Source organism: Rhinatrema bivittatum, chromosome 8 (genome assembly GCF_901001135.1).
Source record: "Rhinatrema bivittatum chromosome 8, aRhiBiv1.1, whole genome shotgun sequence".
Lineage (NCBI taxonomy): Eukaryota > Metazoa > Chordata > Amphibia > Gymnophiona > Rhinatrematidae > Rhinatrema > Rhinatrema bivittatum.
Genome location: NC_042622.1, coordinates 20,985,492 through 21,013,067, shown reverse-complemented (window position 1 = coordinate 21,013,067; position 27,576 = coordinate 20,985,492).

Genomic DNA, 27,576 nt, shown 5'->3' with positions numbered 1-27,576 from the left:
GTGTTGGGAAGGGGGGGGGTGGTGGTGGGGCAGGGGGATGCTCTCTTCATGGGGCCATGAACCTGTCCAGAACGGTGGGGAGACGGCAGATCTTCAGCCCTGGGTGTCACTACACAGGATTTCTTCCAGCCTGGGCTCAGGGCCTAGTGTTCCTGTGCAGAAATCCCTCCCAGTCTCTTCCAGAGAAGGCTGCACTGAAGACAAGCTGTGCATCCTTCAAAGAAAACTTGGAAACTTTACTATTTGCTCTCGGTTCTAATTTATTTGGGCTTCCTTGGCTTGTTTCCTTACCAATAGTCTTTGATAGTTTTGCTTTTACTGTGGTTGAAGCTGTCCCGTGAGACCTGCTTTGCGCCTTGTGAATTTTGGGGGTGAATTTCCAAACCGTTTACAATGCGTAAAATTAGCATATACACCCGTAAGTAGCGTGCGCTCTTGTGCACACTATTTTATAAACATCCAAATTACACATTTTCAGTTTACCGCACACATTTATATGTGACAAAAGGAGTGGTATAAGGGCTTTCTGTGACAGGGCCAAAGGGTGTGTACGTACATTGCTGTTTTATAAGAGACTTACAAGCCTACATTTGTCAATTTATTTGCGTAATCTAACATCTGCTAATTATCCTGCGCAATTGATATCAGATTCATCTTGGTTGGGTGAGGGGGTCTGGGTGAAATGGGAAAAGTTCAGGGTGCAGAGCTAGGAGGGTCTTGATGATTTGGAGAAGGACTGGGTGAACTGGTGGAGTTTTCGGCAAACTGATAATTTCGATTACACACGCATGTTTTAAAAATATACCAACTTCTGGGCGTAGTTTAACGTGAGCAAGTCACAAATTTTTTTCCGTGCGTAAAATATATGCACGTATGTTTTTAAAATAGCCAGGAAAAGTTTGCGCTTTCAGTGCATTGCAGATATCCCGTGCATAAGCAAACATACATGCGTATGTTGGAGAGTAGGCATAGCCAAACAAAGTAAGTGGGAACCCAAAATCACTGGTATACTTCAGAGACAATAATAGTGATTTGGACAAAAAACTGTTCAAAAAATGTTTTATTCATTCACGGAAACTAACATCTTAATGAATCATGTTCACGGACTTTCGATTAACTGCATTGGGAGGGACCAGATTGGCACAGCTTACTGACAGCCAAGAACTTCGATGGACAGACGTCGTTTTGTTCTCATATACATTCAGGGAGGAGATCTCTGCAACAAAGTTTTAACAGAGTACGGGCAGGAGCAGCTGTTCCAGGAAGCCCCTGCACTGATTATACTGAGACCTGGTTCCTCCCGACGCAGTTAACTGAAACACGGTCCGCGTCGGGGGGTCCGTGAACATGATTCATTAAGATGTTAGTTTCCATGAATGAATAAAACATTTTTTTGAACAGCTTTTTGAGTTCTTGTGGACCTTTCAAGTTTTGTCCCAATCACTATTATTGTCTCTGGAGAGTAGACATAGACATATTTTATAAACCTGCATGTTGTACCTGATACGTGCAGGTCATAAAATTCTGTGGTAGATCTCTGCACACTATCTACATACATATGTGGGGTCACATGGGACTGTTTGAAAGTTTACTTCCCTGAGATCAATTTTCAGCCTCTCTGCAGTGTTTGCAGGCCCAGTGGGTACTTTGTACCTACAGCACTGTTAGCCAATTTTCAAAGGGAGACTCCCCATGGGGATTTCCTTTTGAAAATTCCACAGTGGCCAGTGCCACAGTATTTTTGTTTTACTCCCTCGTGCATGCAGGCTAAGCAACGCATGGGGATTTCAGCATACTTAAATGACCCTGTCCCTAATCCCGCCCCTTTTTCCCCACAGAGTGGAGGGAGGGGAATTTTCAAAGGGACCTTCTTTGCGTTTACCCACTATCCCTTTGAAAACTGCCCCTAAAAAAATGCAAAATAATAATAAAAGAAATAAAAATTTAATTAGTAATCACAGATCTAGTTGATACAGCTATAATTGCTTTATTCCTCTTTTTACACTCAAGCAGAACTATATAGGGTGATATCTTTTTATTGAACTAACATATGACATGGCTTGAGCAGCTTTCTGGAGCTAGCCGAGAAATGTTTTAAGTCTTTTTTATTTAGTGATTTATTTTCAGTAGCCACACTAATTTACCTCTTTATTCTAAAATGTCTGTTAGCCACTGCCTCACCCTCATCATACTGTGTTTTATGTTCTTTTGTTTTCCCTTAATGGGTTATAAATTGAGTTATTGGTGTATGTTTGTTTATTATTAATTTATTTTTAATTTTTCTATGCCGATGTTCCTGTAAGAGTACAAATCACAGCGGTTTACAATGTAACTACAATTATGTGGAGACCTAGCTTAATCCCTAGTGTAGGGTTTTGTAATTTGCAGACCATCCCTGCAGGCACCTCCGGCCGAGGCTTCCCTGGCTTGGTCAGCAGTGCACGAAGAGCAGTGTGGCTTACGCCTTTCTGAATTGGGTTTTGTCGGGCTGCGGGAGAGTTTTGGAGGCTCCACAGCTTGATCCAGGGGAGATGGCCTTTCAGGATTTTGAAGGAAATGAGAGGAAACGGCGAGATTTCTTCTACTGGAACTCAGAGAAGAGAGTTTGCCCTGGCCAGCACCCCACGATCCGTGAGAGGTCGTCTTGTGAGGATGGAAGAGAGGGGTTTTTTTTTCGAGAAGAGCCGCTTTTCTGGTGAGGGAGTTCTGTCACCCCCTGCCTCGGGAGGTCAGGACGCGGTGCTGCAATTCCTTCCGCCTGGCTAAGGAGGGACGGCAGTGACCTGACAGAGAAGCAGAGAGAAGGAATCTTTCTAGAGTGTTTTGTTCCAGTTTTGTTAGGAGGAAGGTCTGCCACCAGCTCCTGCCCACCGAGGAGAGCTTTTGGACGTTTTGAACATTTCTGGGGCTTTCTACCACCAGAAGTCCAAGCTTTTTACCACCAGAGAAAGAGATAAGGGGATCCCACCCCCGCTAAAAGGAGCCCACTCTCTTACCCTTAGGAATGTTGGGTCTCTTCCTGGTGCCTGCCACCGAAGGGACACTGACTCGGCTACCGGACGTGAGAAAGAAGCGCCTTTTGGATGGTTGTTTTCATGTGGAGAGAAATTGGAGGGTTCTTCCTGTGACTAGACTTTCAATAATTTTCGTTACAGTACTTTTTTTTTTGTTGAGCACCGCACCAGAGGGTCCAGCGTCTTTCTTCAGGGTCAAAGGTGCCCTCAAGCAAGGACAGGGGAATAGCGAGTGCACGTGAGAGAGCAGCCAAAGGAGATGTTGAGAGGCTGCGTGTGGAGGAGGATGAACCCCCGGAGGTTCATCCTCCTCCACACCGGGATGAACCCCAGCACCCTGGGGCCAGTGGACTGGCTTGGTGTGAGAAGGAGACCTGGGAGTTGAAGTGGCCCTGGGGACATCAGCGTGCCCCTGCGTTCTGGCAGGTCCCCGAAGCGGGGGATACATTTTTGGAGCTTGTAATTTTGCCATTTCATCTTTTTTTTTAATGTTGATTTCTGTGTATGCTGTTTGCAACCCACCCAGAATTTGTAGATGGGTGGGAAGAAATACTTTGAAATAAATACAATTAAATAACTGCTCTTTATTAGGCTGCTGGCATCACATTTGTTTCCATGTACTTATTACATGTTCAGAAGTCTTGTAAGTTATTCATCTGGGCCTGGTGCTTTGCCAGTGTTTAATTTGCTCTAATTGCCCAATTATCTACTCTGGTATAATCACAAAACATTTTCATATTTCACTTTTTCCCCTGGTATGTAACCTTCCACCTGTTGCGCGCCCCATCCGCGCCTGGCCCGCGCAGGGGCCTGCTCACCTCGCTAGCTCTTCTGCAGGTCACGGGTCGGCCTCCTCAGTGGTAGCCGCAAGCTCCTCCAGGCCTCGGCATCCTGTGACGGTGGTCGCCGGGCCTTCCACTGCGCACCAGGTCTCACGCCGGAGTTCGGCGTCCCCGGTGGCGTTGGCCAGGCCTCTGCGCGTGCGCGGACCACCCGGCCTCTTGTAGGGCCAGGGATGGGTCCTAGCTCTACGGCGCGCCCTGATTGAACGTACGATATAAGGAAGTCCCTGCCTGCACTTAACATAAGAACATAAGAACATGCCATACTGGGTCAGACCAAGGGCCCATCAAGCCCAGTATCCTGTTTTCAACAGTGGCCAATCCAAGCCATAAGAACCTGGCAAGTACCCAAAAACTAAGTTTATTCCATGTTACCATTGCTAATGGCAGTGGCTATTCTCTAAGTGAACTTAATAGCAGGTAATGGACTTCTCCTCCAAGAACTTATCCAATCCTTTTTTAAACACAGCTATACTAACTGCACCAACCACATCCTCTGGCAACAAATTCCAGAGTTTAATTGTGCGTTGAATAAAAAAGAACTTTCTCCGATTAGTTTTAAATGTGCCCCATGCTAACTTCATGGAGTGCCCCCTAGTCTTTCTACTATCCGAAAGAGTAAATAACTGATTCACATCTACCCGTTCTAGACCTCTCATGATTTTAAACACCTCTATCATATCCCCCCTCAGTCGTCTCTTCTCCAAGCTGAAAAGTCCTAACCTCTTTAGTCTTTCCTCATAGGGGAGTTGCTCCATTCCCTTTATCATTTTGGTAGCCCTTCTCTGTACCTTCTCCATCGCAATTATATCTTTTTTGAGATGCGGCGACCAGAATTGTACACAGTATTCAAGGTGCGGTCTCACCATGGAGCGATACAGAGGCATTATGACATTTTCCGTTTTATTCACCATTCCCTTTCTAATAATTCCCAACATTCTGTTTGCTTTTTTGACTGCCGCAGCACACTGTACTGACGATTTCAATGTATTATCCACTATGACACCTAGATCTCTTTCTTGGGTTGTAGCTCCTAATATGCCTTGGCAATCGGGTCGGCACTGTATGTGTACTAGTTTGCCTCCGCGTTCACAGTCTTGTTCCAGTCTTGTTCCAGTGTCCTACTGTTCCAGCCTTGTCCAGCATCCTTCTGATCTAGCGTCTGCCTGTCCTGTCCAGGTAGTACCCTCGGATTGTCTCTCTGGTACTGACCTCGGCCTGCCTGTCTGTCCTGTCCATGTAGTACCCTCGGATTGTCTCTCTGGTACTGACCTCGGCCTGCTCCTTGACCATTCTGTTCACTGCCTGGATCCTGACCTCTGCCTGCCTTGTGACCTCATCTGACCTCCGGAACCTGACCCCTGCTTCGTTGACTCCTCCTCGGACTGATCCTCGGATTCTGACCTCAGCTGCCATTGACCACGTCTCTTGATTCTGGCTTTGTCCCTTGCCTTGTCATCGCCTTCGCTGTACTGGCCTTCCTTGCTCCTCCAGACCTACAGCCTAGTGACCGACCGTGCTCCCTTACTGCTCGTGGGCACGCCTCTCTACTACCTCTCCGGGAGACCCTGTGAGGCCCACCTAACTCCAAGCGGCCCGGGTCCCTACGGGCTCCACCCGGGGGACTGCGGGCTTCCAGTGGTGAAGCTCATCTTAGTCTCTGTCTCCTCCTGTGCTCCGCCCCCTGGGGGCTGGTGCTTCCTGGTCCCTACCAGGGAGCCATTCTCCACTGCTCCAGGACAAGGGTCCACCTCCAAGCGCAACACCACCTTTGTCAATACTCACTGAATAATTAATTTAGGCCTTCTGGAATACTAGCCTGGGTTGCTACCAACTTTTCAACTCTACAGCACACATCAGTGTTTGCCCTTCCCTCAAAATATTTTGCATTGGGTAATACATTGAGTACTAACTTTAGAAAGGAGAATTACCACTCTCCTTCAGACTGGGATCTGCACTCAGTTCCAATTCAATAGCATTTTCCATGTGGTATGTCACATTTATGGGCTCTTGGCCCATAAATGTGACATACCACATCAATATGAAATTGGCTTCATCAAGTCAAAATCACTCCAACTATGTCTCATCTATACCCCCCCTGGTCTACTCGAGAAAGATTCATCACCCCTTATCGAATTCTTCGCAAACGCACTATCACCTGACCTTCCCACGATCCTCCTAGGAGATTTCAATTTGCACGTGGATACCTCACCACAGTCACCCGCCTGTGAAGCTTTCCTGTCCTCACTCGAAGCTATGGGCTTCCAACAGATAGTAAACTCCCCCACACACAAAGCTGGCCACACCCTTGACTTGATCTTCATCAACTCCTCCATCAGTGTGAACAGTCCACCATTGTGTACACCAGTACCATGGTCTGATCACTCCCTGATCAAGACCTTTCTTTCACTTCCTCAAAGCTCTTTGTCTGCGCCCCGTCAACCCATATCCTTCAAATTTCGCAAACCCTGTGATGTAGAAACCATCACTCTTGCATGCTCAGACATAGACAAACACATTGACCTTTCATCCCCAGATAATGCATTCTCCTCCTGGGTGAACTGTACGCTCAGCATTGCCAATAATCATTGCCCCCTAGTAACAAAGACTATCAATCCCAATCGCAAAAATAGAAAACCTTGGTACACACCTCTCCTCAGAAATCTCAAAACCCTACTCAGAGCCTCCGAAAGGTCCTGGCGCAAACACCAATCCCCTGCCACCAAAACCCTCTACTATCAACGCATGCATGAATATAGAAATTCCATCCTGCATTCCAAACGGGATTACTACGCCAAAAAAATAAATGGTCTGCAATACAACCCCAAGGCCCTTTTCACCATGGTTGCTGACCTGACCTCTCCCATACACACACAACAACTAGCTAACTCCTCCACAAATCGTTGCAACGAACTAGCTCTATTTTTTAAAAACAAGGTATCTTCCATCACAGCACAGTTTTCGCACAATAACCTCAATATCTGTCTTCCCAATATCAACTCTCCAGTCTCCCTTTCATTGTTTGAGTCCGCTTCCTCCCTAGAAGTGGAGAACATACTAAAGAAAATGAAACCATCCACTCACCCCTCTGAAACCATCCCCTCTAAACTCCTACTATCCATACACAATGTGATCGCCAAACCCCTCTCAAATATTCTCAACTGTTCACTAGAGCATGGCACCGTCCCAGACTTTCTGAAACAAGCAATTGTGAAACCTCTACTTAAAAAATCCAACTTTGACCCCAACACTCTTTCTAATTACAGACCGGTGTCCAATCTACCCCTCCTAGCTAAAGTTCTTGAAAAGCTAGTGAACTCACGTCTATCCGATCACCTTGAACAGAACAACATCCTCCCTTCCACCCAATATGGTTTCAGGAAACACTTAAGCACTGAAGCTCTGCTCCTCTCCCTACACGATACCCTTATCAAAGGAATCGACTCAGGATCCTCCTATCTCATCGCATTACTTGACATCTCAGCTGCGTTTGACACAGTCAATCACGATGTCCTACTCAACATTCTCAGAAATATTGGGATCACAGGCAAGGCCATTGATTGGATTCAATCTTATCTCCAGAATCGCTCTTTCACTGTCTCAATGGACAATAATGAATCTGAGCCCATCAGTCTTCCCCAAGGTGTACCCCAAGGTTCCTCACTCTCATCTACGCTTTTTAATATATACATGCTTCCCCTGACCACGCTTCTCACTAACCTGCATATCAAACATTTTATTTATGCTGACGACGTTCAGCTCATTTTCCCATTCTCTGACTCCATCCAAACTGCTTTACATAGCTGGGAATCCTGTCTTTCCTCAATCAACCAACTCCTAAAGGACATGCACCTTGCTCTCAACTCTAACAAGACTGAGCTTTTAATCATATCGAATAGACAACCACTCCCTGACATCCCTCTTGCTTACTCAGCTACCAACTTCCCTTCGCACACTCGCAACTTAGGAGCTATTATTGATAATCACCTCTCATTCAAACCATTCATCAAATCCATAATAAAGGATTGCTATTTTAAACTTCAAACAATAAAGAAACTCAGATCCCTACTACACTTCAATGATTTCCGCACAGTCCTCCAGGCTATTATTTTATCGAAGCTCGACTACTGTAATGCACTCCTGCATCACACACCAAGCCCCTTCAACTCCTACAAAATGCCTCCGCTCGGATATTGTCAAACACAAAAAAAAGAGACCACATCACCCCCACACTTATTCAACTACACTGGCTCCCTATACAGTCACGAATTCTTTACAAAACACTCTCGATCATTCATAAGAGTCTAGTAAATTCTAACCTGAACTGGATTAACCCCCCCATCTCACCCCGTTCCTCCAATAGACCCACCCGCCCAGCACTCCAAGGAACACTCCATGCCCATTCTATCAAATCTTTTAAACTCTCCTCTACTATTAACAGAGCCTTCTCTCTTGTCGCACCCACCTTATGGAACTCACTGCCCCATGATATTCGAATAGAGACTTATACCCCCATTTTCAAAAAGAAACTTAAAACCTGGCTCTTTCGGCAAGCCTACTCCATTTCACCCCCTATTACATAAACCCCCATGTGAATTGTTAGATTGATATCCTGGTATGAACGCCTTTATGTCTGCTGATTCTGTACTGTGCACTTTCATGTATATAGTTCTAGTTATAATTATTATAATCAGCATCTCCCCATTGATGCTTGTTATATCTAAGGGCTCCTCCCGAAGATTATCTATATGTTACTGAGTTCACCATCTTTATTTGTTATATGTAAGGGCAATGCCCAAAGTTTTATGTTCACTGTGAACCGATACGATGTGCGAACGGATATCGGTATATAAGAAATGTTAAATAAATAAAATAATTGTCTAACATTAATTGAGAGCAGTATGAGGTATTTTATGCTCAAATTCAGAAGATACAGAAGGAGCCATTTTGTTATCTAGCTATGTCACTTTTAGTGGTGTCTGTGTGTCTGGCAACTTAGGCATAGTATCCATAGCATACAGTGATGCACATGCACCATCAACATTGAAAGGGGTGTGCCGTGCACCACCAACTGCATGCTCATCCAGTACAGCAGTGGCCAAGAAGAGGAAGAGGACCGTGAGGACGCCGGCTGAACCCATCTCGTCAGTGGCCGAGAACTGGAAGAGGCCGAGAGGCTGCCGGCAGAGCCCATTTTGCCAGCGGCCAAAGAGAGAAGAGGTCCAGGAAGCCACCGGCGCCAAGAATAGGAAGAAGCCTGTTCTCCCTCTTCTCTGTGTTCTGGCCTTCAAACCATGTGCAGCCAGTATGTACTCTTATGTTGATCTCACGCATCGCGAGATCAGCACAGAGGCAGTGCTAGTCCCATGAGTTTTGAATAGCAGAGGGCAGGCTCGTGAGGAGCAGTGGGAGAATGGATTACTTATTTTCTTGGCTGCCAGAGGCCTCCTGGGCCTGCTCTTCTTCTCAGCCACTGGCGGCCTTCCAGACCTGATAGGGAGCCTGCTTGTGTTTTGCCTTTGTGTATGTGGATGAAAAGGAACCTGCCTGGGTTTGAGTGTGTGTGTGTATGAATGGTAGCCTCCCTGGGTGTGTGTGAATGGTTAGCTGCCTGGGGGTGTGTGTGTGTGTCTAGTGTGAATGGTAACTTACCTGGGTGTGTGTGTGTGTGTGTGTGTGTGTGAATGGAAGCCTGCCTAGGAGTGAGTGTGTGTGAATGGGGGCCTGCTTGGGGGAGATGTGAATGGAAGCCTGCCTGAGTCTGTATGTGAGTGTCTGTGAGAGAGAGAGAGCCTGTATGTGTGTGTGAGAGACAGTGGGAGTGAGAGCCTCTGTGTGGGTATGAGGGAGTATATGTGTGTGGGAGTGGGAGTCTGTGTGTAAGAATGAGAGCCTGTGTGTATGTGTGTGTGTATATGTATGTATGGGAGTTTGAGCCTGCATGCAAGAAAGAGCATGTGAGAGCTTATGCATTTGTGTGGCAACAAGAAGCTGTGTGAGAGAAAATGTGTGTGTGTCTATGGGGGGAATGGAAGCCTGCTTGTGAGAGACAGCATGTGAAAATGAGAGCCTGTGTGTGGGAGAAAGTGGAAGCCAGCCTGTGTGTGTACTTATGTATGGGAATGGGAACTTGCATGTGAGAGCCTGTGTATCTGTGTGTGAGAGAGCATGTAAGAGTGAGAGCCTATGTGTGTCTGAGGGGGAATGGGAGCCTGTGTGTGAGACAGCAAGTGAGAGTGAAAGCCTGTGTGTGTGTGTGGGAGCGGGAGCTTGTGTGTGAATGAGAGCATGTAAGAGTGAGAGCTTGCAGGTGTGTGTGGGAATCGGAGCTTGCATGTGAGAGCATGTGAGAGTGAGAACCTTTATGTGAGAGAGAGCATATGAGAGTGGGAGCAGGTGTATGTGAGAGACAGCATGCAAGAGTAGGATCCTATATGAGAGAAAGCTTGTGAGTGAAAGTGCGCATGTGAGAGAGAGCCTGTGTGTGTTGGAAGGAAAGAAGACAGGAGGAAAGAGAAGAAACAAAAAGAATAAAAGAGACCCTGAAAAAAGAATAAGAAAAGAATAAGGGGAAAAAAAGAGACTGGGACCAACTGATAAGAAAAAAAAGATCAGACGACAAAGATAAAAAAAAATTATTTTGCCTTTCAGCAATTGGAATGTACCATCTTTGGGAATATGCATTCTCTGTAGGGATTTGTAGCAGTCTGACTTGTTCTGTTTGCCCAGTAGGTGGTGTATTAGTGTTCTAGGGCCTGGTGTGTTACACACAGGCTCTCACAGGCAGGTGCCGGGGAGATTCTGTGTGTGTGTGAGAGAGGGAGTGTGTGTGAAAGCATTGGTATGTATATGAGAGAGGGAAAGAATGAATGTGTTAGTATGTGTGTGAATGTGAGAGAGAAGAGATACTTTGTGTGGCCCTACCTCCCCAGTCTATGATAATCTCAGGGTGAGTGGAAATCAAATGGTCCCAGGTAGGGAGAGCAGGACATTTTTTAATTTAATCCTTATTATTTTTAATTATTGGATATAATTTGATGTTTCTATTTTTTTGAAACATTTTATTGTTTTTTTTGGGAAATAGAACATTTTTTAATTATTGGATGTTTTATTCATCAGATGTTTTGAAATATTTTATTGATGATTAGGAAATATTAGAACACATTTATGCAAGTTTTAAAAAAATTATTGGATGTTAGTCAGCTGTATTGACATTTATTCTTTTTATTACCATGGTTTTAATATTATGAATGATGTTTTATATCTCTTGATTTTATTGCTTGATGTTATGCAAGGAATAATAATACAGAAAGCCTTCGGGTTTCCAGTACAGTTTTTGGTGGCACATTTCTATTTTGTATTTGGTGAGGGTTTGTTGTATTTTAAAGGTTCAGTTCTTGTGTAACATGAATTTTTGCTGTGAACATGGTAGTACTTATCACTAACTTTTATGCCATTATGTTCCTCTCTTCCTCATTTCTATTTTAAACAGAAGTTTGCTCGTTATTAATTTCATTTGCATGCAGAAAAATGGTTTTGAATATTCTTGCAGAAAATATTTTTTGCATCCACATATTTTATTGTAACTGCTGTTAGTAGATTAGGCGATTATTTTAAGGGATGGCTTTAGCTAATTTTCCCTCTAAGGATTGGGTTGCTGTGAGCATAAAATTGATAGGCTTTTTGCATCAAAAAAAGCAGTGCTCACAGGGTAGGAAGGTAGGAAGGTAGACTGGGCCAGATTTTAATACCTTCACGCGGGCATAGATTTGTGCATGCAACTCGGCGCGCACAAATCTACGCCTGATATTATAACACGCGTGCGCGGCCGCGCACATGTTATAAAATCCGGGGTCGGTGCACGCAAGGGGGTGCACACGTGCACCTTGCACGCGCCGAGCCCTAGGGGAGCCCTGATGGCTTTCCCCATTCCCTCCGCCCCCCCACCTTCCCCTCCCTTCCCCTACCTAACCCGCCCTCCAGCCCTACCTAACCCCCCCCCACAACCTTTGTTCCATAAGTTGCGCCTGCCTCTGGGTAGGCGTAGGTTGTGCGCGCTGGCCGAGTGCCGGCGCGCGATCCCCCGGCACGGCCGCTACGTCGGAAGCCTCGGTCCGGCTCCCGCCCCTTTCACAAAGCCCCGGGACATAAGCGCGTCCCGGGGCTTGCGCGTGTTGCCGGGCCTATGCAAAATAGGCTCAGCGTGCGTAACCCCCCCTACGCGTGTAAATTCAGCTGGAGTTACGCAGGTAGGGCTTTTAAAATCTGCCCCGCTGTGTTCTAGGGCACCTGTCAGCAGCAAATTTTCTGGTGCACCGCCAACTTCCGCAGTCACCCTACTCCCCTGTCTGGCATGAGTGCAGGGCCGGTGCAAGGGTGTTAGGCACCCTAGGCAAACCTTCTGCCTTGCACCCGCCCCCCGCCTGGTCCCGACCTCCTTCACTGAGACACTGCTCGTGGCCTGCCGATTCTGTGCTTCTCTGGGATGCGACAGGATGGGCACCACTCGCAGCCGTCTGAGTCTCTACTCCTCTCAGCCATGAGCAGGATAGGCTCCGCTCACGGCCCCGCATGGCTGCTCTTCGCCACCCCCTAATGGTTGCTGCCCTAGGCGACCGCCTAGTTCGCCTAATAGGATGCACCGGCCCTGCATGAGTGTGTACCTCTCTGGAATGGCTACATCTTATGTTGTGGCCATGTTACTTATCCTTAATAATTAATCTGCAACATCGGAAATGGGTTCTATAAGAGGCTACCATTTCAATAATCCACCTTTACATTAAAATTCTGATCTTCCTCCTCAATGCATACAACCTCTGAGTTGAAGTTGAGTCTGTACCCTGGCCTAGAATCTATGGAAGGATGTTTATGTTGCAATGTAATCTTCATTTCTTGCTAGTCTGCTCATTTTTCATAAGTTGTTTTTTTTTTTATTATTTGTAAAAACATTTCACAGTTCAGTTGCTCTTCCCGGATGAGCGGTTTATAAAATATGTTTCTTGAAAATAATTCCCAACATTAATATGTAACGATGCTATGCTGTTCCCAAATCTCTTTTATTCATAACCGAACACAATCTCTACAAACAGTTTCAACACTAAATTCCTTACAGTTTTCTTGTGCTTCTATTTGGATCCTGCCATGCAAATAGTATTAGTACCTCAGAGTGCTTAATTTGATGATATTGACCTCAGTGCACTGATGACTTCTTAGAACTGGAACTGGTTAATTACGTTTTTTCCTCCTTCAGGTATTTTCCATATGCTTATTATATGATCAAAACATATTCAATACATGGTCGATATACTTTAAGAAGGACCTTTTCAAATGTTAATTGAGATCTGCGAGAGTAAAGTGTTTTGCAGGCAAAATCTGTGTCTTCTGTCACAATATTCAAAGCTGGCCGTTTAAGTAACTTAGCCGGATATAATTTGTCAAGATATATTCAGTGTTATAGCTAAGCTGCTGAATATATATCACGCTTGACTTGCTCTATGGGACGTCTAAATTAGCTGCATAACTTATGCGAAGACAGAATATTGGGAGTTAGCCATATAACATGTACATCTAACTCTCTCTGCCCCGATCCACCCACTACACGCCCACAAGCTATTCGGCTAACTTGTTAGTTGTTTAAGTGACTTAAGCAGCGGCCACTGAATGTAGGTGCATATTCAGCAGCCACTACTTAGCTGCATAAGTTACACTTATCTGGCTAAATAGCGCTGAATGCGTTTTGAATAGTGACCTCACATACTGCATGGTTAGCTCAATTAAAAATACACATTTTGAGGGGCTGACTTTTTCAGGTGTGTGATGTGGTTGAAAACCATTACACAATCATTTAAATTCAACATTTCAAAAATATAGGTACGTAGTAGGCATGCAAGCAATGTGTAATATATGCCTTTTTTGATATTGCTTACGTGTACTGGTGCACATTTAGATTCATAACAAGCAAAAAGAATTGCAATTTCAGTGTAGAAGTGTGTCATGGGATGAATGTATTACTTCATTCATGCTGAGTGCAAATATTCATGATTAACTGCCCATGCCAGAATTTGCCGAGCATACATCTGGAAAACGCACATGGACGGGGCTTCCTTATTCACCTTTCTGCTGTATTCCTATTTCCTTTTCTCAACCTGGTCTGTCCCTCATGTGAAATCCCATTGACTCTTTGCTCCTCAGCAGCTCGTTAAGCATCTCCCCTAATATCAAGCAATGCAGCACAATGTGCTAATTTGTTAAGTGTTTCATAAGGTCTCTTTCCTAAAACAGTGCAGGAGTGAAATCAAGTTAGCATATTTTTGAATGCTGAGCGTAGGAGGAAAAGGGGAAGAATTCAGCTATTGTTTGAGCTTTAGAAATTTTGACTCATAAAAGAGAGAGTGCAGGGTTGCTGCAAGTCAATCTGTGCAGTTAGTGTAGCTGGGTTCAAAAAAAGGTTTGGATAAGTTCTTGGAGAAGTCCATTAACTGCTATTAATCAAGTTTACTTGGGAATAGCCACTGCTGTTAATTGCTTCAGTAGCATGGGATCTTCTTAGTGTTTGGGTAATTGCCAGGTTCTTGTGGCCTGGTTTGGCCTCTGTTGGAAACAGGATGCTGGGCTTGATGGACCCTTGATCTGACCCAGCATGGCAATTTCCTATGTTCTTATGTTCTTAGTGCCACCCAAAACGTAGCCTTCATGTTCATAGACAGACTAAATTCTGAGTCGATCAATATCAGCCAAATGGGCTTAAATTTGAATGTTTGCTTTCATGATATTAAATAAGGTGGCTGCTGTGTGAGTCCCCTCGGATACATAGAAACAAAGGTCCACAAGTTATAGATGATAGTTTTTTGCTGGACTAATTTAATGCATTTGCAACTAGAAAACTAGAAACAGAGAGAGTATGGTGGCCAATAAGGAACACAAGGTCCACCTGGTCTACCAATTTGCTTTCATTTGCTGTGCCATTAGACCCCAGTTGATCTCTGGCTTTCTTTGCAACTGGATCCTCTATCCTTATTCCAGGCTATCTTGAATTGCCTTCGACTCCCCTCCTGAGAGATCATGCCGTTCATCCACCACCCTCGTCATGAAGAAATATGTCTAATGATCTGAAGTCAGCAAAACAATGTGACAAGGCGATAGCTAAAGCCAGAAGAATGCTGGGCTGCATAGAGAGAGGAATATAGAGTAAGAAAAGGGAAGTGATTATCCCCTTGTACAGGTCCTTGGTGAGGCCTCACCTGGAATACTGTGTTCAGTTCTGGAGACCGTATCTCCGAAGAGACAGAGACAAGATGGAGGTGGTCCAGAGAAGAGCGACCAAAAGGGTGAATGGTCTTCATCGAATGACTTATGAGGAGAGATTGAAGAATCTAAATATGTACACCCTGGAGGAAAGGAGGAGCAGAGGTGATATGATACAGACCTTCAGATACTTGAAAGGTTTTAATGATCCAAAGACATCAACAAACCTTTTCCGTCGGAAAAAAATCAGCAGAACCAGGGGTCACGATTTGAAGCTCCAGGGAGGAAGACTCAGAACCAATGTCAGGAAGTATTTCTTCACGGAGAGGGTGGTGGATGCCTGGAATGCCCTTCCAGAGGAAGTGGTGAAGACCAGAAGTGTGAAAGACTTCAAAGGGGCGTGGGATAAACACTGTGGATCCATAAAGTCTAGAGGACGTGAATGAATGTGGAAAAAAAGATTTGCATTCACAAAAAAGCGGGAGTAGCTTGCTTTTTACAGCAGTTACTACCCCAAACCAAATAAGCCTGATACTTCACTTTCAATGCATATCCAGCATAGCTCTCTGCTTCAACGGCAGGGGAGAAAGAGTGATACTTCACGCATATCCAGCATAGCTCTCTGCTTCAATGGCAGGGGAGAAAGACTGATTCTTCACTTTCAATGCATATTCAGCATAACTCTCTGCTTCAATGCCAGGGGGAATGAAGAAAAGTGGATCTATATACAGACAACCAACAAGGACTGAATTACATAGTCTGGGTAAACAAATAAGCATGGGTGTAGCTTGCTTATTGCGGCGGTTACTACCCCTAACTAATTAAGCTAGATATTTCAGTTAGATGCAGCTCCAACACTGCTCTCTACATTAATGGTGGGGGTGGAAGGGAAATAGAACCAAAGGTTACTAAGAGCCAAGAGTAACAGATAAGTATGAGAAAAAAAAAAGTGCGAAACTTGCTGGGCAGACTGGATGGGCCATTTGGTCTTCTTCTGCCGTCATTTCTATGTTTCTATGTTTCCTGAGTCTACTGAGTCTGTTATCATGACACCTTGTTCTGCAACTTCCTTTTCACTGAAAAATGTTTGAATATCTTCATCATTTCTCCCCTCTCTCTCATCTCCCCTAGGGTGCATATATTTTATAGGGCTTATGGTGCAGGCCATTCATTGCCTCCACTCTGCATCCTTTCGGAGGTATGACCTACAGACTTGGACACCCTACTCCAGATAAGGTCTACCATGACTTCCTTCTTCAGGTCATCATTGATGAAGGGGAAATATCTCTTAAAGGCTACTCACAATGGGCCAAATTTTAAGAGGTACGCGCGGGCGTAGATTTGTGCGCGCAACCCGGTGCGCACAAATCTACGCCCAATTTTATAACATGCGCGTGCAGCCATGCGCATGTTATAAAATCCAGGGTCAGCGCGCGCAAGGGGCTGAACACTTATGCACCTTGTGCATGCCGAGCCCTAGGGGAGCTCCGATGATTTTCCCTGTTCCCTCCGAGGCCGCTGAGGCCGCCCCGCAATCGGAGCAGCCTTTGAGGGAACTTTCCTTCCACCACCCCCCACCTTCCCCTCCCTTCCCCTACCTAACCCGCTCCCCAGTCCTACCTAAACCCCCCCGACCTTTGTTTTTAAAGTTGCACCTGCCGGCCGAGTGCCAGCACACAATCCCCTGGCCTAGAGGCCCTATTGATGCCCCGCCCTGGACCGTCCACGCCCCACCCCTTTATTCAAGCCTTGGGACAAATGCGCCTCCCGGGGCTTGCGCGCATTGCTGGGCCTATGCAAAATAGGCTCGGCGCGCGTAACCCCCCTGTGCACGTAAATCCAGCTGGATTTACGCGCGCAGAGCTTTTAAAATCTGCCCCAATATATTTAAGTTTGTCTAATACAAAGGCATCACCTACAGTTTCTTTCTTGGCCTATGATATTAAGTAAAAGCCAGTGGTCCCCCTTTATAGTAATTTTGGTTGATTTCTTATCTGTGTTTAGCTGCTAATTAATAATGTCTAATAACACAATTTTACAGATGCTGATGCGCTCTGATGGTATAAAAATAATTAACCCCCTGAGGCAGAGTTCACTGCCCCTTGGTTTGGAAGGGAGTCCAACCAGCCGCTGACCTCAGGGCTCATTTGTGTTTGTGCTTTTAAAAATTGAGGATTGTTGCAGTGACAGCTGGACCCGGGGGAGGGGGGGGGATAAAATGGCAGAGCGAACCCTGGGAAGTTGAGAATGAAGGCTTATGACTTCAGAGCCCACATGGGCAAGGGGCCATGAGAGCAGGAAGTCCAGATGTGAGCAACAAAGAAAGCCAAGAGGCCAAAAAGTTAAGAATTAACCAAAACAAAACAAAAACCAAGGGCAAATTCTGGACTCACATTTCTTTTGAGTGCAGAAATGAATGAATGGTAACGAGGTTCAAGCCATTCTTGTTACTTCTTTGGGTGACCACCTAACTGCCGGGGAGGCTGTCCTGTAGTTTTCAACTTCCGTTTCACAAGTTTTTCCAGCCAAGAAACTTCTAGAATGCTTTGAAAGGGAAACGAAATACAACAGCGCTGACTCCCCTCTTCCTTAGGACTGGGTGCCAAAAGGGGACAGGACAGGGAAGTGCGTAAAGTACAACGTGCACACCTGCGACTTAAATTGCGACTGGCTTTGGCTTAAAGGCACCCAAATATATTTCTGCTGCATTTTTATTCAGTATTAGGTTAAATAGTGTCAGAAGCCTCTCATTGTTTGAAGAGCACTGCAGCTTGTATAGCTTGACTTGAGTTGATGTAAAAAAGATTGAAAATCCGCACAATCCTTTAGGATTTAGACAGTGGGGGTTTCAAACAAGCTATTTACTTACTTTGCTCAGCACAATTGCTATAGCAATAATTCTGTCTGGGTTTTTTTCTTTTTTTTTTTTACAAAATGAAAAAGTAAGTTAGGTGAAAAAGTTTCTAATGCTATTTGCATGGAAGAATTTAAAGAACGGGAATCAATAATAATAATAATAAAGATAAAGTGGTATCTGGCAAGAAATGTTTGCAAATGCTTTTCCTTCCCCAGGCATTAATAAATTGACATCATTATTTTAACTCAGGTAAAAGATATCTTGATTTAAGCTGCTTGAGACAGCACAAATAAAATTATTAGTGGCTTGCTGTATGTACTCTGTCCCTGCAGCCCCTCTGTTCCTTCCCTCGGCTTTGACCTTTTAGGATTCCACCTTGGTAGTTCAGTCTGTTTGAACGAGCCGGCAGCGACAGATGATACTGTGTCCCAACGATAACAGGAATGCAAGCAATAAATATTATCCTTTTTTATTGTCGCCCTGCCGAACCCTCCGTGCACGCTCTCACACACACACACACACACACACACATACACACACCACACACACACAAACATAGAGGTATAATCCACCTACCCCACCCTCTCGCAAGCTCATTTGCACAAAGGAACAGTGAGTATCCACTCAGCAGCCCACCTTTAACAAAAACACTCCAGGACTCTCGAAATGGCCTGTCCTAATCAAGTAGGCAGTGCGCTGTGTGTTCCTGGCATAGAAATGGGCTGTCTGGCCGCAGCTATGAGGTAACGTCTAGCTTCTCTGCCAAGCTGCAGAACTAGTCAGACACTCCCTGGAACAACATTTCTTCAGAAAAAAAAAATAGAAGAAGAAAACTTAGGCAAGGAACGATCTTCCAGAAGCTTCTTAACATTTTATTTTGGGTGAGTTATATAACTGGATTACTGTAGTCAGAATGCGACAGATTTTAAAAGGTTCTGTGGTGATAGTTGTGCTGGCATCCCAAAAAAAAAAAAAAAAAAAAGACTAATTCACAGTGCACCAGACTACTTAGACTGAAAAACACTGAAAACTTCGTTCTATGAAGCTGCAAATTTTTGTGTGTTAGAAAAGGCAGATCCCCCAGAAAGTCAGCTTATAGGAAGCTCACCTCCATCAGCAGCATCCCCTTCCTCATCAGCAGAGCAGTCTCATTAATTTAATTAACTAAACTCTTCATTATGTGGAAGCAGCCTAAGAAAACAGCTCTTGCCTTAAGAAATGTTCATTTCATTACTTAATTAATTTTCACTTTCGAAGCTCAGTGTTCCCAATTCCATGTTCTGCTCTTCCTAATGAAATCAGCTCCTCTTGTCTTCTCTCCTTCAGAACACGACAAAATATTTCTTTATTTTTATTTTTTTTTCCTTGATGAGGATGTTAGGAATAGAAGACAGCTTGTCTTCTTGTTCCCCACTTCCTGCGTTTGCAACAGTCTCTCTCGTACCAGGTCTGTCTAGCTTGTCCTGTATGATTTAAAAAACAAAGGTGGAAGGTAGAGATAAACATTCATTTGTAAGGAATGAAAAAAAATGCAACAAATGAGGCCATTTTCGTTTTAATTCCTCATGGAACGAACTAAAAATAGCTTCCTATGAAAATAAAAAAAAAGGGCATCTGGCAGGACCAAGCCAAATGCCAAGGCCTGGGCCAGGCCTGGTACTGAGGCCTTGCTCTGGTGCCAAGACCTGTGCTCAGGCCCAGCCTCAGTGCCCGGGGCCTGTCCTGAGACCTGGTTCTGGTGCCAAGGCCTAGGCTTGGAGCTGAGGCCCATCCCTAAGGCCTGGTCCCAGCACTGAAGCCTAAGCAAAGCGACAGGGCTGTCCTGGTGCTGAGGCCTAGGCCTGGGCCCTGTACCAGGGCCCTACACTGAAGCCCGAGCTTGGTGCCGAGACCTAGGTTCAGGTCTCCAGAGGCCTCTTCATCTCCCGGCATTTGAGAAACGATGCCGCTTACCTGGAGGATGGTGCTGGAGTGACATCACCGTGGTGCTTTTCTCTGTAACAAATGGCTCCATTTTGATGTACGGCTGAGGAAATAAATGGCCAGGCATAAAAATGGTGCCAGCTGCACTGGTGAAAAGTAGCAAAATGAACTCACTCCGGTGTTTTCCTCCAAGTGGACATCATAATTTTTCAAGCATAAGGACAGGAAGAGGATCTCCGGAGGCTCGGGGCTAGACATCAATATCAAGACCAGGCCTTAGCACTGGGCCTAGGCCTCTGCTCTGGGGCCGAGCCCAGGCCCGGGACCAGGCCTAGGTCTCGGCACCACAGTTGGGCCTGAGGGTTAGGCCCAATGCCAGGCCTACACCTTGGCACTGGCACCAGGTTTCAGTACTAGGCCTAGGCACTGGGATCAAGCATTGAGACCAGGCCTCAGTGCCAGACCTGGCCTGCGTCTAGATCTCGGCACTGGACCCTGGCCATTTTTTAGCCCAGAACAGCCCAGCAGGGCCACCGGAGGCATGCATTTTTTTGTTTTTTTATGCTTCAGTTTTTTTTTTGTTTTATGTTGGGTTTTTTTCATTTTAGCAAAGGAACTGAACTGAAAAAAAATGAAATGAACTGAATCCAAATCAACCCCCATTATCTTACCAAAACAAAAAAACAAACCAAACCAAACATTTTGGGATTGCACATTTCTAATGGAACATTTTCCTTTCTTAATCTAATAGCTCATATCTGTTATATCTGGGGTTTTCTTCAAGTCACAAATGTTGCATTCTTGTGACACTGAAAACTATACGTGTCTGGTTTGTTTTTAATGTTTTCTCATTTTTCACCATTAATCACTGTTGAGATAAAAACTGAAATAATTCTACTAGTGAGCACTTCTTGCAGGGCAGATGAGGAATCAACAATCTCAGTCACCTCACAGTCCCTGGAAGTAGAGGGTGCAGCTTGGAGTAAAGATATTGGCAGCGGAAATAAGAATATTCCAAGGGGGAGAGGGCTGTGGCTTACTTGTGGAGGCTGCACAGAAACCCTGACCAAGTTAGAAGAATATTTTCCGGTGTTGCATGCAGTATCTTTGCCATGTCACAGTCAGAAGTCAGATTTGACCAGGCTGAAAATATACTACAAAATGTGTTTGCTATGTTGTTTCTTGCATGTTCTATCTACCTGTCAGCCATGAACTGAGCATCCATTTTTTTCAGTGTTTTCACAAGCATCCTCAGCAAAACTGGTTGCCATTGTGACTTGGAAAGGATGCGCATATTGGGCATTGGTTAATATTTAAACAATGAAAATTGTATCTCTTACCTCTTAATACAAAATAATAGCTCAGTGAGCTACGGCGGTCAAAAAAAGCAAACCGAATGTTAGGAATTATTAGGAAGGGAATGGTGAAGAAAACGGAGGATGTCATAATGCCTCTGTATCGCTCCATGGTGACACCGCACCTTGAGTATTGTGTGCAATTTTGATCGTTGTACACAAAAAAAGATATAGCTACACTGGAGACGGTACAGAGAAGGGTAACCAAAATGATAAAGGGGATGGAACAGCTCCCCTATGAGGAAAAGCTAAAGAGGTTAGCTTGGAGAAGAGACGGCCAAGGGGGGATATTTTAGAGGTCTACAAAATCATGAAAGTACTTGAATGGGTAAACGTGAATCGATTATTTACTCTTTCAGAAAACAGAAGGACTAGAGGGCACTCCATGAAGTCAGCAAGTAGCACACAAAACAAATCAAAGAAAATTCTTTTTCATTCAACGCACAATTAAGCTTTGGAATTCGTTGCCAGAGGGTGTAGGTAAGGCAGTTAGTGTAACTGGGTTTAAAAAAGGTTTGGATACGTTCCTAGAGGAAAAGTCCATAAACTGCTAATAATCAATAAGGAACAGTAGCTTGGGATCTTTTTAATGTTTGGGTACTTGCCAGGTTCTTATGGCCTGGATTGGCCTCTGTTGGAAATAGGATGCTGGGCTTGGTGGACCCTTGGCCTGACCCAGCATGGCAGCAACTTCTTATGTTCTTAAGAGCTTATATACAGAACATTAAGATCATGAGCAATATCGATTGCCACACTGTCAGAAACGTATGATCAGTTTGATTAGGATTAATATACGTGTCTAAAAAGAACTTGTTAAAACAGAATTTGACTGATTTCATAGATATTGTTCAAGGTTTGCTTTGGGAGACACCATCTCAGTTAAAAGCAAGGTTTGTTATAAAGACCTTTGTTGCGTTAAGAGGCTGCCGTAAAGATAACAATGACACATGAAGGCGTACCATCTATTTATCTGTGATAGAAATCGTGTGTGATTTATAAAAAAAATATGTATTCCCTTAGGCTAAACCGTTTAAAGATATTGTCTACCTTAGCTCTCAAGGCACAAAACATCAGGGAGAGAACAGCAATAACTTTTCCCCCTTTCATTGTTCCTGCCTTTTAGACTTTTTCACGTCATGGATGGTGTCAGCTCTGCCGACATTGGATTGAATCAATGGTTCCTTTTGAGTCCAGGATATTTGGGAGAGATACACGTGGTTATTTGGCCTCTCCCCACTTCAGAAAGTTTGTGAGCGCATATTGCTGTTAATTCTAGCCATGCCCAGATGTCTGACTCTAAGCCGGCCTGTCCTATAACCACCCGACTGTTATCCACCAGCGCAAGTGTCATTCTTGGGGACATTGCCAGGCGCTTCGCAGATCCGGGCCACAGGCCCATAGGCCCCTTTTCTCTCTACCAGGGTTGCCAGTGTTCCCAGGACTGGGTGCTTGAGGACCCCGGGGGGGGGGGGGGGGGGAGGGGGAGGACCTGACCCTTCCAATATTTGTATAAATTAGCATAAGTTTACCACTCCTCTTTCTTATTTACTTATTTACAACATTTATAACTCACTTATCCACAAAGCTCAGTGGGTAACAAGTTTACGCACATAATTATCTGGCATCGTAAAATAACATAGATAGCAACCAATTAAAACAGAAAAACAAAACATATCATAACATAACCACAATATAAGAAGGCCACACAAACTTATATAACAGATGTGATTAATGTTGCCCATCCTGTCCCTCTGTCCCTTCTATTCTAGCATCCCCAGGACAGCGGCAATGAACAATCTAACAATGGCTCAACAGAACCAAAACGGTCATCAATAATGAGCGAAGCATCATCAATGAACTTGAAACACAATAACAATGACGGAGCATAATCATCAGACGTATGCATTCCATTAATGTATATGCGCATGTGTATTATGGGTGCATCATTCATTTTTCTCCAACTTTAATGAAAGTATTTTGAGTGCATCAATCATCCATGACCTTCACTGACCTCTTGATAAGGTGCTCTTAAAGCTGGCTGAGGGACTCAAGCACAGTACAGCACACAGCTACTTTCATATAACCTTTGCATTGCAATATTGTAGACATTTAAAAACTGTGCTGTCTTTAATTTGATGTTGAAAACAAATTGACAATGAAACCTCTGAAAAAAAGTGAATTACAATTACAATATAGTAAACCTTCTATACCAAAACAGCACTAACTGCCAGCACTCGAACAGAAACAACCCTACCTGTGAAAAGGCAACACCGGAATTGACACCAGGCCCTAAAACACTAATATACCTCCTTAGAGGAAAACAGAAAAAGCCAAGCTGCTATAGATCCCTACATGCTAGCAAAATACCTCACCTTGGTCACACATGCGGAATACAGAATAAAGAGACCATAAAGTAGAAAAAGAATGTGTAGACAAAACTGGACTGGAAGCTACAACAAGCCGGGCTCTGACGGTAACTTTTAAACAGGCACACGGGCGTACATGAGCGCGCATTCGTCGGCTCTCACCCAGGAACGCGGCCATTTTTATAGCATACACATGTATATGCGCGCATGTTATAAAATAGCCCGAATGCTCGCATATGTGAGCACAATTTTAAGTGGACGCGCGCCTATGCGCACAAATGCCGCTTCTACCGCATAACGGGAGGGGGGGATTTTTAAAAGACGCGCGCTGACGCCATTACCGGTTTTACCAGTTTGTTTCCCGTTTGCCCGGGTAAGAAATAAGTCTTTCAAGCCCCCTAGTTTAATAGCCTCCCTTCTCCCCTGTTTGCCCTGACCCTTAAAACCCAGCTGATGTGTTTAGTTTTTTTGGTTTTATGACTTACTTAAAGTTACATGGCAGGGGACCCCGGTGCGCGCCTGTGCACGTAACGCAAATTTCAAGGTGAAATCCAGGAAAGCCCTGCCCCTTTTTCGGAGCTTTTCATTTGTGCGTGTAGCGGGAGGTACGCGCGTGCTTGGGCGGTTTTTAAAATCCACTCAGCGCGCGCCGGCCCACCATATTCACATAACTCCCTGTTTTGGCCTGCATCTGGCTTTTAAAATTCACCTTTATATGCAGTACAACAACGAAAAAGCAGAAATAACACCTTTCCATATAAAACATCAAATAAAAAAAAATAAAAAAATATAAAACATCATAATAGTAAAGCCATGTGTATAAAAAGAATTAAACATTTTAAAACAGCTGATGAAAAGTTTATCCAATATATAAATTTTTATGGATTTTCCAAACACTAATAACATATTTCAAAACAGACACATCAAATAATATGTAATAATTAGAACAAATAATGATTTAAAAAATCCCCAATCTCCTCTCCATACCTGAGAACTTCTGATTTCCAGTCACCCTGAGATCGTCTTGGATTAGTGGGGAGGGATTTCCAAACTCTTTCCTCTTTATCTCTCTCATACACAACACTCTCCAACATATATACTCCCTTACACATGCTCATATAAACACACACATATGCTGTCTCTCTCTCACATACACAAATGCACACATATATGCTCTCTTTGACACATATAGATGCTCTCTCACATACACACATCCTCTCACTCTCTTCCCTGAACATGCAGGCGGAAGTAATATCCTCCTTGGGCCTCAAACACATGCTGTTTCACAGACTCACACACATGATCTCTTGCACACACATACTCTCACACATGTTCACACACATGCTCTTTCACGCAGGCTCTCTCACATGCTGTCTCTCTCACACACACACATGCTCTCACACACGCACATGCTGTCTCTCTCTTCTCCGTGCATGCAGGCAGAAGCAGCCTCCTCCTTGGGTCCACACAGCATCTCGCACCCACATGCTCACACACCGACACCCACTCTTACACATGCTTACACACACATTAACACATATTCTCAATCTTTACATGTACATGCCCTTTCTCTCACATGCTATTTGCTCACACATACACATGCTCTCTCACCCACGCTCTCCTACAGGCTCACAAATATACATGCTCTCTCAAATGCTGTCTCTTTCCTGAATGTGCAGGCAAAAGCAACTTCCTCCATGGGCCCATGCAGCATCTCACACATTCCCTCTCTCCCTCTCTCGTCTCTCTCACACACACACTCAAACACACACACACACACTCTCTCAAGTGTTCACGTACACACATGCTTTCTCTTTCAGACACACAGCTATGCTCTCAATCACATGTTATTTGCTCACACACACATACTCTCACTCACTCTCTCTCCCCAAAATGTGCAGGATGCAGACAGCAGCAGCCTTCTTTCTCTAGCCACTCAGGCCCGGTCAAAGCAACAGTCCGCTTTGGTTGTGCACAAAGCCGACAGCAGAAGCCCTCGTTTTCTGTGTGGCCCGACCAATGTAGCAGTCTCATTCCCTACATGGCCCTCCTTTGGCTACGCAGCCCAGGCCACATGAGCAGTTTCATTCCCCACACAGGCCCAGCCCACAGCAGCAGCAGCAGCCTCATTCCCAACATGAGCCTGACTTATAGCAGAAGCCTCCTTCCACTGCATGGACCTCACTGACAGGGAGCATGGACCCAGCAGAGCACAAACAGCCTTGGACTCCCAAAGCAGTGCATCCTGAGTTGGAGATGGAAAACAACTTAGCAGGTGCCATGGCTGAGACTCGGGGCACTAAGCTTTGGACTCCAGGAATGGGCCCCATGAGCCCTTGGTAGTTATAATCCAGCTCATAAAGGATCTCCATGTTTCACCTGGACTCTGCTGAAGCCACAGTCTCTGAATGGGGAATTACAGAACCCAACAGGACAAAATATTATTTAGCAGTAAGAATATGAGGCATGTAAAGCATCCTGCTGCCCCACTAATTCATCCTGTAGGGTTTTTTTTGGGTTGCACAAGCTCAGGAAAAGGTCGTGGAGAGGAGCACCAATGTTTCTGAGCTAGATGGACGCCCCAGGCATGTGATCTGTTGCAGCCACTGGAAAACATCACAGCACCTTCAGAGAAGGCAATAGCTCAGTTGACTTGTACCTTTGAGACATGTTCTGATGTCGACACTTCAGCAGAGCAGAGAAAGGATATTCCTTTAAACTTTCCTTCATCCCCTGTTTCTTCCCCAAAACACTCTTTGTCCCTCAAATAGGTCCCAGATTTCTTGTCTTGGCCATTTCTCCATCTAGGACAGGAATGCTGCACCAAATCAAGACTTTCTGTAGGAAATGCTGATGAGACAGCCCATGATAGTGGTGTGAACCCAAAACCATGGGACCCTCTACTAACTTCTCCTCTACCAACTGCCTATCCCTTTCCCTACTGCTAAAAAATTCCTCCCCACCGCCACAACCCCAACAAAATCGGACGTAGAACATTGATATTGTGAGGGCAAATTTCGAATGATTTAATCTGGATAAAATCCTTGGTTGAATATTACCCTCTCCCTCTGTGGGTAAACTTACCACCACCCCCACACCCCAAAGAGGCAGAGTCAGGCAGAAGGGAGGGAAGAGCTGGCAGTCAACGTGCGGAGAGTTCCCCTTTGAAAACGTGCTTGTACCGGCAGGTCTCCAAACAGTGCAGCCAAGTTAAAAAGTGCCTCCTATCTAGATGTGACGGGTCCTCTAAACTGGAGGGTGACTCTGAAGATATTGTAGATGGGGGGGCCCCAAGGTGCCTTGAAGAGGAAAACTATAGGAAATTATTAGACATGTATTACCAGTGAACTGCCTCTAGATGGCAGCGCAAATGGTTATAAACTCCTTTGTATGTGACGTAATAGGGAAGTTTCTAGATGAAGTTAATTATGGGTTCCAGTGATGTGATTCCTTTAAGAGGGTTCAGAAGAAGATCCCCTGGGGGAGTGTTGAAGAGTATATAATCTTGCTTCAAGGTTCAGAAGGAGGAGACTCCATCATAGATTAGGAATGGAAAGGAGCTGCCTGCAAGGCTGATGAGCCGCGGATCTTTCCAGTTAGGAGAGAGCCCTGCAGGGGCTTTCCTCTTCAAAGGCCGGTGGTTCCCCATGAGTTCCTCTCATGGGGAACTACCGGCAGACCTGGCCTGGGTTATTTATAGGAGAAGAGTTTGGCATCAACATCAGTGAAGGGCCAAGGGAATCTCAGAGGAGGTGTGTACTGTGTACTGAGGACACCAGGAAAGTCCTTTGAGCATTGCTGGGGCCCAGAGGTACTGGACATAGGGAACGATGGTACCCTGACACTCATGAGTGAGTACCCGAAGTAACAGAAGATAATTGTGGGCTCTTGTGAAAAGGTGCCAGAGTATATGTGGTGGGTGAATTATGGTACAGGTGGAACTGGGGAGGCAGTAAAGGGAGATGAGCTTCATAT